The sequence below is a fragment of the Trichechus manatus genome, unplaced genomic scaffold (genome assembly GCF_000243295.1).
Source record: "Trichechus manatus latirostris isolate Lorelei unplaced genomic scaffold, TriManLat1.0 scaffold00082, whole genome shotgun sequence".
NCBI lineage: Eukaryota > Metazoa > Chordata > Mammalia > Sirenia > Trichechidae > Trichechus > Trichechus manatus.
The window spans coordinates 8,340,941-8,354,096 of NW_004444018.1; the positions used below are offsets into that span (position 1 = coordinate 8,340,941).

Below are 13,156 nucleotides of genomic sequence, written 5' to 3' on the forward strand. Positions count from 1 at the left end.
ACAGAAAGCCTTCCCCTGGAGCTGACACCCTAAATTTGGACTTCCAGCCTACCTTACTGTGAAGAAATAAATTTCTGTTTGTTAAAGCCATCCACTTGTGGTATTTCTGTTATAGTAGCACTAGACGACTAAGACATTCAGCAAAGGTTTTTTTTTTTGTTTTTTTTTTTAATATAGGCCTTATATATGTTTTTTGGGATTTTTAACTGAGAATAGTCTTGGAATTTGATAATTTTTATTTTCCTAGGAAGTTATTTCTTTTATTTTTTTCAAATATGTTAGCTTGACTTGCACAAACTATTCCCGTATAATTTTTAATTGCCTGCTTCCCAGCAGTGGTATCAATTTCTCATTTCTAATTAGGTTTGGGTTTTTGTTTACAATTTCATTAATTTCTCCTTATCTTTATTGTTTTTTTTCGTTCTTAGGATTTATTTTTTGATTAATTTTCTAGCTTCTTAAGCTATATATTTTCAATTATTCTTATACATATTAAATATATACATGTAATACTATGATTTTTCCTATGAGGACTCCTTAGGCCATGTCCCATATGGTTTATACTTTAAAGACTCCAAGGCTTGATCACCTCTGTCTCTTTGCGTTTCCTTTCCCCAAAAGATATTCCTCAGATCTTGTCTCAGGGCTTCCCATTCACTGTAGGATAATGTGTAAACTCCTTATCATGGCCCATACCGAAAACAAACCAAACCCATTGCCATCAGGCAATTCCGACTCATAGCAACCCTATAGGACAGAGTAGAACTGCCCCATAGGGTTTCCAAGGAGCGGCTGGTGGATTTGAACTGCTGACAAAGAAGTTAAAACTTCATCTTGACCACAGATGAACCTATGATCTGGCCACAGCAAATTACTGCAGATTGCCTTAGCGTCTCATCAGTTCCATGCCTTTGTACCTTTGCTCATGCTGTTCCTCTGACTTGCAATGCCCTTCCCTGCTTCCAGGTCAAACATCTCTTTCCTGAGACCCTCACTGATACCACCACCACCATTCCCCATCCACCAGGGAAAATAATTCTCTCCATCAGAATGCACATTCCTCTATTACAGCACATACACACTCACATTACATAATAGGTGTTTTTATGTTTGTGTCCCTAGCTAGCCTGTAATCTCCTCGTGGGCAGGGGCCACTCCAGGCACCTCAGCATGAAAAGGTGCTCAGTAAATGTGTTACTGAACATATGAATTAATAAAAGTACAAATGTTGAACTCTAGGACCCTACTCTGGGGCTCCTTTCACCACATCTTGATCACCTCAAGATAGAAAAAAGAAAAGCAACAAAGGAAGAATACTCAAAAGCTAGCATTTAAGAAAAGCTGTCTACCACTCGACTTCTCCCTAAAAACTGGTTGCCAGAAAACAGTTGCCACCCTGGGAACCAAAGGTGTATGGGAACCTGTGCTCTTCCCAGCTCCACATTCAGCGATGTCATGTCATAGCCTGAAATCAGCCATGGTGGGAGTACTTACACCGTGGAAACTGGCAAAGGATGCTAATCATGTCAGGAGGCGAGGGGGCAGTTATTGCTGCTGTTCACTATTTCAAATGATACAATTCAATGATTTTTAGTATATTTAATATATGCTAGTATATGTTGGAGTCCCTGTGCATTGCAAATGTTTAACATACTTGGCTGTTAATGGAAAGGTTGGAGATTTGAATTTGCCCAGAGGTGCCATGGAAGAAAGGCCTGGTGATCAACTTTCAAAAATTCAGCCACTGAAAACCCTATGGTGAACATTCTACTCTGACACATATGGGGTCGCCATGAGTTGGGGTTCACTTACTGGGCTGGTTTAGTATATTTAGTACAGTCACTAGGTTGTGCAGCCATCACCACTATCTAATTCCAGAACATTTTCATCACCGCCAAAACGAAACCCCATACCCATTGGCAGTCACTCCCCACTACCGCCCAGGCAATGTTTTTTGTTTTTTGAGAAAACAAAAAAATCCACTGCCATCGAGCAATTCCAACTCATAGTGACCCTATAGGACAGAGCAGAACTGCCCCATAGAATTTCCAAGGCTACAGCCTTTACGGAAGCCAACTGCAACATCTTTCTCCCCTGGAGCAGCTGGTGGGTTCAAACCGCCAACTTTTTGGTGAACAGCCGAACACTTCAAATGCTGTACCACTAGGTCCCCTTGTTTTCTGACAGCTGGTTGTTAAACACAGACGAACACATCACTGCTGAGAACTCATCTGCTTCTATGATAACAGTTACTTTTCTCCTTCTCATTTAATGTTTTGATTCTTGAAGTACCTCAAGGCCTCTTAAAACTCAAGGTTTCCACAATTGCAAAAAGATGGAAACAACCTAATTGCTCATCAACAGATGAATGGATAAACACATTATGGTACATACACACAATGGAATACTACAAAACGATGAAGAACAATGAGGAATCCACAAAACCTCCCACAACTTGGATGAATCTATAGGGCATTATGCTGAATGAAATAAGTCAATCACAAAAGGACAAATATTGTATGAGACCACTATTACAAAAACTCAAGAAAAGTTTATACACACACACAAAAAAAACCAATCTTTGATGGTTACGAGGTAGGGGATGGGTGGGGAGAAGAAATCACTAGGTAGTAGATGAGTGTTGACTTTGGTTAAGGGAAAGACAACACACAGTATACAGCAAGTCAGCACGAGCTGAATAAGGCAAAGCCATAGAAGCTTCCAATACACATCCAAATACCTGGAGTGACTGAGTTACTGTGGCTGAGGGCTGAGGACCATGGTCTCAGGGAACATCTAGGTCAACTGGCATAACAGAGTTCATAAAGAAAATGTTCCTACTTTGATGAGTAGCGTCTCGGGTCTTAAAAGCTTGTAAGCAGGCATCTAAGATACATCTATTGATCCCATCCCATCCAGAGCAAAGACGAATGAAGAAAACCAAAGACACAAGGAAAATATTAGTCCAGAGGACTGATGGACCACATGAACCTCAGCCTCCAACCAGGCTGAGCCAAAAAGAACTAGATGGTGTTTGGCTACCACCACCGACCACTCTGACAGGGATCACAACAGAGATCCAGGACAGAATGGGAGAAAAATGTAGAACAAAATTCAAATTTACAAAAAAAACAAACCCAGATTTACTGATCTGAGACTGGAGGAATCCTCACGACTATCCCCGGGCACCCTGCTAACTCAGAACTGAAGCCACTCCCGAAAAGTCCACCTTTCAGCCGAAGATTAGACAGTCCTATAAAACAAACAATAACAGACATGAGGAACGTGATTCTTAGTTCAGTCAAGTAGATGAGACCAAATGGACAACACCTGCCCAAAAGCAAAGATGAGAAGGCAGAAAGGGACAGGAAACTTGGACAAATGGACACAGGGAACCCAGGGTGGAAAGAGGGAGAGTGCTGACACATTGCAAGGATTGCAACCAATGTCCCAAAACAATTTGTGTATAAATTTTTCAATGAGAAACTAACTTGCACTGTAAACTTTCACCTAAAGCACCATAAAATTAAAAAAAAAACAAACTCAAAGTTTCTATCACAAGGATTTATGTACCATTAAAAAGAAGTTATTTTATATCTTGCTTAATTCCATTTTTCCGTCACAGAATGAGATGAAAAATATGCATGTGTAGAGAAGAAGACCAGGAACTAATAAATCTTCTAAAAGGCTAGATCACTTTCTGTGCGGTTAGTATGTGGGACTTAGGTTTGCATGAGACAGTGGGCTCTGGTCTATTTTTAGATTAGAGAAAGCATTTTCTAGGACCCGCAGGAGGCCTTGGCTTCTACTATTACTGAGCACACATGCAGCAACCAGAGACTGTGTGAAAGGGAAAAAAGAACAAGGGAAAAGGAAACTCCATCAGGAAAGATGAAACATAATGCCCAAGAACTTCCTAAAAAGAGTTCACCAGAAATACACAAAAAACACTCATGTATCAAGAGATGTATATATATCCACACATACGTGTGAGTGTGCTTGCACTATGACATCACTTCTTATTGTCCTGATGATCCTATAATCCCCACAACAGCCTCCCCAGCTGTGGGCTCCCAGACACCAGATGCATATTACTCATCTAATTAGTGCCTGCTGATTGAACTTGTTTCTAAATCTTTGATATCTGCCAGCAAGGAGTGCTGAGTTGTCCTCTAACATGGGGACTCTAAGTCCTTGATAGTCATTGTGGTCTCTGGACCAGCGGCATGGACATCACCTGGGAGCTTGCTGCTGGAAGTGCGGAACCTCAGGCCCCACCTACAACTCCAAGTCACGGCAACTTCATGTGAGTAGAGTAGAACTGTGCTCCAAAGGGTTTTCAATGGCTGATTTTTCAGAAGGAGATGGCCAGGCATTTCTTCCAAGGCATCTCTGGGTGGACTCCAACCTCCGACCTTTGGGGTAGCAGCTGAGCGCTTAACCATTTGCACCACCCAGGGACTTCCAGTCCCCACCCAGACCTAATTTCCATCTACATTTAAACAACATCTCCAGATGATTCATATGCACATTAATGTCTGAGAAGCACTGGATTAAAACCCACTGAGGACTCCTGTCATTGGCATCAGTTCTCACCTCACTTTGTTGAGTGTGCAGGGAGGAGGCATTCACTGAGACCTATTTGGAATTCATGTAAATAATCCCCAACCAGGATTTAGATGTCCCAGTGTTATGGAATGAATTGTGTCCCCCAAAATATGTGTTGTAAATCCTAACCTCTATGGCTGTGGTTACACAGGAATTCCATTTGGGAATGGGTTGTCTTTGTTATGTTAATAAGGCAGGATTAGTGCCCTGTTGGTGTGTTTTGAGTCAATCTCTTACAAGATTAAAAAGGAGCAGATTAAGCAAGCAGAGATGGGGGAAGATGCAAGCCACAAGGAGATCTCCAAGGAGCCAGGAAGCAGAAGCTGAAGAGACAAGGACCTTCCTCCAGAGCCAACAGAAAAAGAAAGCCTTCCCCTAGAGCTGGAGCCCTGAATTCAGACTTCTAACCTCTTAAACTGTGAAAAATAAATTTCTGTTTGTTCAAGCCACCCTCTTGTGGAATTTCTGTTACAGTACACTAGGTAACTAAGACATCCAGGAATCCCTATCTCATCTCAAGCTGTTTTAGAGCTGAAACAAGAGGCTGCTTCTCTACCTAGACGTAAAAAGTCCAACCTTATCTTCACAGATGAAAGAAAGTTTTACCTAAAATATTTGTTAAATTATAAAAATAATTGGCGCTCATTACAGAAAATTTAGAGAACTGTGGAGAAGAAAATTAAAATCACCTGAGTTTCCACCACCAAATAGTAAACAGATAATGTATTGGTACTTTTTTTTTGCATGCTGGTGTTGCACTCCCTTTTTCCAGCAGAATTCTTCATCTTACATATTTGGGAGCATAAAGTCCATAAAGCATGTATCCTGTTTTCTCATGTATCATCATTATTTTCATACTCTTAAAAATTCTTTAAGAATATGACTTAATGACCTTATATTATTATAGCATATTATTATTATTGTTCTACTAGACAGGTCAGGAGTCCTGGTGGTGCAGTGGTTAAGAGTTCAGCTGCTAACCAAAAAAGTTGGTAGTTCAAATCCACCAGCCGCTTCTTGGAAACCCTATGGGCAATTCTACTCTGTCCCATAGGGTCACTGTGAGTCGGAATCCACTCAACGGCAAGGGTTCTCTCTTCTCACTAGACAGGTCAGTTTGTAGTCCCATGCTGGCTTGCATGTGTTTGCTTTGGTGCTGGAAGTTATCCCACTGATATTTCAAATACCAGCAGGGTCACCCTTGTTGGACAAACTTCAGCAAAGCTTACAGACTAAGGCAGACTATGTAGAAAGCCCTGGCAATCTACTTTGAAATCAACCAATAAAAACCATATGGATCACAAGAGAATATTCTTCAATACGATGTTGGAAGATTAACTTTCTAGGTTGGAAGGCACTAAAAATATACAGTAGCCACAACAATGAACCTGAGCATACCAACGATGGTAAAGATGCAGGCCCAGGCAAAAGTTTTGTTCTGTTGTACAAGGGGTGGCCATGAGTCAGAGCCAACTTGACAGCAACTAACAAAAATAACATTATATGTGACTAAACCATACTTTATTTAAATATTCTTATATTCTTGAATACTTTTTGACCTTTATAAATAATATTGTGATTCATGTCCTTGTATATAAATCTTTTTCTGATTTCTTCTACTTTTTCTTCTGTGCACAAATCTTTATAGCAGCTTTATTTATAATTGCCAAAAAAGGTAAACAACCCAAATGCCCCTCAATTGGCTAATGGATAAACAAATTACATGTGGTACATCCATACAATGGAATACTACTCAGCAACGAAAAGGAACCAACTAGTGATACATAAGACAACATGAATGAATCTCAAATGCATTAGGCTGGGTGCAAAAAGCAAGACTCAGTCTGGTTTCTTCTGCATAAATTTTCAACAGTACACTGGATGGATCAAACGGTGTGGACTTTATAGGTTATTGATACATGATGTGGAATAGCTTTCCAGAGAGACCCCCCCTAATTCACCTACCTAGCAGCAGAGCCACACCCCTCACCAGCCCCTGATACCAGCCTTCTCAAATCCCCTAGTTTCAGAGGTGATAATTATTATTTCATTGCTTTAATTTCCTTTTCTTTGATAACCAGTGTGGTTGAAGACATTTTCCTGTGTTTATGGTATTTGCATTTCTTCTGTGAATTTCCTGTAATTGTCCTTGGTCTGTTTTATTGTGAGCGTGCTACTATTATTACAGACGCTAATATATTCAGATGAATTGTTCGTTTAACTTATCACTTGCTGCATTTTCCTAATTGCCGTTAATCTTTTTACAGTTTTTAAAGTCATATAAGTGTTTTAAACTTTGTGGTTCAGTGGTAGAATTCTCACCTTCTGCACAGGAGACCCAGATTTGATTTTCAGCCAATGCACCACATATGCAGCCACCACGCATCTGTCAGTGGAGACTTGCATGTTACTATGATGCTAAACAGGTTTCTGCAGGGCTTCCAGACTAAAAGACTAGGCAGAAAGGCGTGGCCATCTACTTGCAAAAAAGTAGCCAATGAAAACTCTACGGATCACAACAATCTGATCCCATTGTGCTTGGAGTCACCATGAGTCAAGAGTTGACTTGACAGCAGATAACAACACAGTGAAAATTATGAATCATTGTGATTTCTTTCCAAAGTGTTTATGCTTAGAAAGATCCTCCTAATTAAGGAGGGTATAATTAATCTATAGATTTTTCCAGAATAAGAGGAAGTAGCAGCGCTGATAAGGAACACCTTTATCTCATTCCTTATCTCATTAAACATGATGTTGACTTTCACCTGGATCACTTCCTGAAAAATCCATTCCTTCCATGTTTTTTGTGACATTTCCTTAATCATATAGTATCTTCTAAAACATACTCATTGATCTGCCTATCTTATTGATCTGCCAGTTCTTGCTCTGATATCATACAATTTTAGTTATTGTAGCTTTAAAACACCTGGCCAACTCACCGTTTATAAAAACAAGGTGTCCCTTTATTATTCTACTTCCTTATTTTGGCCCCATGTGGAATAAATCAACTTTCCAACCCAGTAACTAGCATGTCGGCACACGTTTTCAGCATAGAGGCGGCCATCTCTTGTTATTTTAATGTCAAGCCTCAGATATTAATAGAGGCAGCTTCCTCAAACCACTGCAGAAAGTGCCCTGGTATCTGCACTCCTCCAAAACAGAAACTGGAACATTCAGACCTTTTGGCTTTGATTTTGAAGTTTCCTTATATTTTTTCCTGCAGAAACAGTCTCTACCCCATAAATGTTTCTTGACATATCTGCCTACGTGGGGATATTGAAAAGCCTTTTTAAACACCTAGGCATCGTTCTGTTTATCTTTGTGGCTATTTTTGTGGTTGAAATTGTGAAGGTCTAACATCCCATATTTTCTCGAAGAAATCTTTTCCTTTTGCTTTGGATGTGTCTCATAGCGACTTGCTTTTCTCTTTCTTTATTTTATTGTTGTACTTTAAGTGAAAATTTACAATTCAACTTACTCTCTCATACAATAATTTATACATTGTTATGTGACTCTAGTTGTTCTCCCTATACTGTGACAGCAAACTCCTCCTTTCCACCCCTGATTTCCTGTGTCCATTCAACCAGCTCCTAACCCTTCCTGCCTTCCCATCTCACCTCCGGACAGGAGCTGTCCATTTAGCCTCATGTCTATTTGAGCTAAGAAGCACACTCTTCACGAGTATCATTTTATGCCCCATAGTCCAGTCTAATCTTTGCCTGAAGAGTTGGCCTAGGGAATGGTTTCAGTTCTGAGTTGACAGACAGTCCAGGAGCCATGCCTTCCAGGGTTCCTCCAGTCTCAGTCAGACCATTAAGTCTGGTCTTTTTACTAGAATTTGAGTTCTACACCCCACCTTTCTCCTGCTCCCTCAGGGACCCTCTGTTGTGTTTGTTCCCTGTCAGGGTAGTCATTGGTGGTAGCCAGGCACCATCTAGCTCTTCTCGTCTCAGGCTGATGAAGTCTCTGGTCTATGTGGCCCTTTCTGTCTCTTGGGCTAATACTTTCCTTGTGACTTTGGTGGTCTTCATTCTCCTTTACTCCAGGTGGGTTGGGACCAATTGATGCATCTTAGATGGCCACTCACTAGCTTTTAAGACCCCAGAAGCCACTCACCAAAGTAGAATGCAAAACATTTTCTTAATAAACTTTATTATGCCAATTGACCTAGATGAAACCATGGTCCCCAGACCTCCACTCCTGCTACTCTGTCCCTCGAAGTATTTGGTTGTATTCAGGAAACTTCTTAGCTTTGGTTTATTCCAGTTGTGTTGACTTCCCCTGTAGTGTGTGCTGTCCTTCCCTTCACCTTACATAACTCTTGTCTACTATCTAGTTAGTGAATACCCCTCTCCCTCCCTCCCCACCCTCATAACCATCAAAGAATGTTTTCTTCTGTGTTTAAACCTTTTCTTGAGTTCTTATAATAGCGGTCTTATACAATATTTGTCCTTCTGTGACTAAATTCACTCAGCGTAATGCCTTCCAGATTCCTTCATGTTATGTTTCATGGCTTCATCATAGTTCTTTATCATTACGTAGTATTCCATTGTGTGAATATACCGTAATATGTTTATCCATTCATCTGTTGATGGGCACCTAGATTGTTTCCATCTTTTTGCTATCATGAACAGTGCTGCAATGAACATCGGCAGTGACTCTCTTTTAAAATTTCTCACAGCAATTGTTCTAAAGTCAACCACACAAAGGGTCCAGAAAGTGATGAAGAGCTTTCCTTCTGGAGTTCCACAGAACAGGCTCACCTCCTCGATTCCTTAACTTCCTCAGCTTCTTCATCTATAAAATTAAGAAAATAATGGCCCTTGCTTCACAGAGTTGGGATGATGCATGGAAGGTACTTAGCACAGTGCCTGACACAAAATAAACACTAAATAAATGTAAGCTTAATAACCAGACCCATACACTCCAGGCCCCTCCCCCTCTTTGCAGATGATCTTACTTGACTTGTGCTTTGCTCCAACAATAGAGATCTCGGTCCTCCCTCACCTTCATGCTCATCCTTGACCCTAACAATCTATTTCCTTCTTCTTATTCCTTCCTGTCTCCAGGAAATGTCTCTCCTCCTTTCCAAGGGTACTCCTATATGTTTGATCGTATTCCTTCGTTCCTTTCTCTGAACCCTAGCTCATTTTTCTTTTCCCCTGGATCAGCAGGTCTTTGCATGTCCCCTGGCCCTTTATTACATAGACAGGCTTAGTTCCCCTCTGTCCTATAAAAACAACCAGTACCAGTGGCAGTTGAATCAACCCAGACTCATAGCAACCCCATGTGTGTCAGAATAGATTAGGTTTAGGGTTTGCAATGGCTGATTTTTCGAAAGTAGATTGCTAGGCCTTTCTTCCAAGGCAATTCTGGGTGGACTCAAACCTCCAACATTTTGGCTAGCAGCTGAGTATGTTAACAGTTGGCACCACCCAAGGATGCCATAAAAACAAACCATCTGTTATCAATTAACTTATGTTTCCCCAAAATATGTGTTGGAATCCTCTCCTCTATACCCATAGTTTTAATTCTGTTTCAAAATAGGGTCTTCTTTGTTATGCTAATGAATCCATGCAAGCGTAGGGTGTGTCCTAAACCTAATCACTTCTGAGTTATAAAACGAGTAGATTAAACACAGACCCAAGTGTACAAAATGGGGAAGACAGATACCATTTGACAATGGCCAAGAGCCAAGGAATGCCCAGAGCTACCAACAAAGAAGGAATCTACATGGCTGAGACCTGATTTGGACTTTTAGCCTCCAGAACTATGAGAAGGTTAATTTCTGTTTTTTAAAGCCACCCACTTATGGTACTTCTATTACAGCAACACTAGGAAACTAAGACACCATCCTTAAACATTTAGACTATGTTTTAGTTATCTAATGTTGTATAATACATCACCTCAAAACTTAGTGTCTTAAAACAACAATAAGTATTTCTTATTTTCAGTGGTTCCCGTGAGTCTGGCATTTAGGAATAGCTCAGTTTGGAGGTTCTGGCTCAGGATCTTTCATGAGGTTGCAGTCAGAGGTCAGCTGGGACTGCAGCATCTGAAGGCAAGACTGGGGATGGAGGATCCACTGCCGGCGTGACTCACTCACACAGCTGGAAAATTGGTGCTGGCAAATTAGTTCCTCTTCAGGTAGGCGTTGCCACAGGGTTACTTGAGTGTTCTCACAGCATGGCGCAGTCATTCGTCCAGAGTGAGCAATTCAAGAGACCAATGCAAAAGCTCTAATGCCTTTATGAACTAGCTTTGGAAGTCACATGCTATTATTTCTGCTGTATTCTATTGGTCACAGGGACCAGCACTGATTCACCTAGAGAGGGGCCAACAGAAGAGCATGAACACTAAGAGGCAATGACCATGGGGGCCATCTTAGAGGCTGGCTACCACAGTCTACTACTATTCCCTCTCGTTTTCACATGACCTTAAAAAGGTTGTTCACTGGTCACACTTTCTGGTCCTCTACACTCTCAGTCAGAATTCTTATTTGCAAGCAATCCAAGTTGACTACAAGTATTCAGAAGAGGAGTTTATTGAAGAGATATTGTTGGGAGGGCTAAAAAATCAGAATTGCTGAGGCAAACTATCCAGGAATGATGTCCAAGACCACACTACAGAACTGGCCTGATGACACAATTCCCATTATTCTGGCTGCTGTTATTGCTGCCCAACTGAGCACCAAAGGGAATCGCCACCATCACTGCCACCACCCCAACAATGACACTCTTTTTTTTTTTTATTGTACTTCACGTGAAGCTTTACAGAACAAATAGTTTCTCTTTAAATAGTAGTACACATATTATTTTATGACTGGTTAACAACCCCACAACATGTCAACCCTCTCCCTTCTTGACCATTTTTTTTCGGTGAAAATATACCCAGCCAAAGATACACCATTTCAAAAATTTCTCCATGCACAGTTCAGTGACATCGACTACGCTTTTCCAGTTGTGCTGCAATTCTTACTGTAGATGAAGGATTACAGAACAAAATAGTTTCTCATTAAACAGTTAGTACACATATTGCCCTATGACAATGGTTAACAGCCATACTACATGTCAACACTGTCCTTACTCAACCTTGGGTTCCCTATCACCAGCTATCCTGTCCCCTTCTGCCTTCCAGTCCTTGTCCCTGGACTGCTGTGCCTCATTAGTCCCGTTTTGTTTTATGGGGCTGTCCAATCCCCGGCTGAACGGTGAACCTCAGAAGTGACTTCACCACTGAGCTAAAACGGTGTGTAGGGGCCATACTCTGGGGGTTTCTCCAGTCTCTTTCAGGCCAGTAAATCTGTTCTTTTTGTGTGTGTGTTAGAATTTTGTTCTATATCCTTCTCCAGCTCTGTCCGGAACCCTCTGTTGTGATCCCGGTCAGAGCAGTCAGTGGTGGTAGCCGGGCACCATCTAGCTGTACTGGACTCAGTCTGGTGGAAGCCTTGGTAGCTGTGGTCCATTAGTTCTTTGGACTAATCTTTTCATTGTATCCTGTTCTCTTCATTCTCCCTTGCTCCCGAAGGGGTGAGACCAGGGGAGTATCTTAGATGGCTGCTCACAGGCTTTTAAGACCCCAGACGCTACTCACCAAGGAGGAATGCAGAACATTGTCTTTATAAACTGTGTTATGCCAATTGAGCTAGATGTTCCCCGAGACCATGGTCCCCACAGCCGTCTGCCCAGCAATTCAGTCCCTCAGGGAGTTTGGATGTATCTATGGAGCTTCCATGACCTTGCCTTGTACAAGTTGTGCTGGTTTCCCCAGTATTGTGTACTGTCTCACCCTTCACCAAGGATACTACTTATCTATTGCCTATTTAGTATTTCTCCCCCAACCCTCCCATCCCTGGTAACCAACAAAGATTGTTACATTTTGTGTGTAAACTTTTTCATGGGTTTTTACAATAGAGGTTTCATACAATAGTTATCCTTTTGTGATTGACTTATTTCACTCAGCATAGTGTCCTCCAGTTTCATCCATGTTATGAGATGATTCACAGATTCATCGTTGTTCCTTATCATAGCATAGTACTCCATTGTGTGTATGTACCATAGTTTGTTTATCCATTCACCTGTTGGTGGGCATCTAGGTGGTTTCCATATTTTGCTATTGTGAAAAATGCTGCCATGAACATACGTGTGCATATGTCTATTAGAGTGATGACTCTTGTTTCCCTAGGATATATTCATGGGAGTGGGATTGCTGGATCGTATGATATTTCTATTTCTAGCTTTCTAAGGAAGTGTCATATCATTTTCCAAAATGGCTGTATCATTTTGCATTCCAACCAGCAATGGATAAGAGTTCTGATCTCCCCACAGCCTCTCCAGCATTTGTTATTTCCAGCGTTTTTGATTCGTGCAGTAATGCCGGGGTGAGAAGGTATCTCATTGTGGTTTTAATTTGCATTTCTCTAATGGCTAGTGATCGTGAGCATTTCCTCATGTGTCTGTTGGCCACTTGAATGTCTTCTTTGGTGAAGTGGCTGTTCATTTCCTTTGCCCATTTTTAATAGGATTATTTGTCTTTTTGTTGTAGAGGT

The 13,156-nt window shown here is 41.1% G+C and overlaps 1 pseudogene; it reads left to right on the forward strand.

Annotated features, from left to right (window-relative positions):
- Positions 1–4,226: 4,226 nt before the first annotated feature.
- Positions 4,227–13,156, forward strand: part of LOC111821413 (60S ribosomal protein L9 pseudogene) — a 57,482-nt pseudogene continuing 48,552 nt past the window's right edge.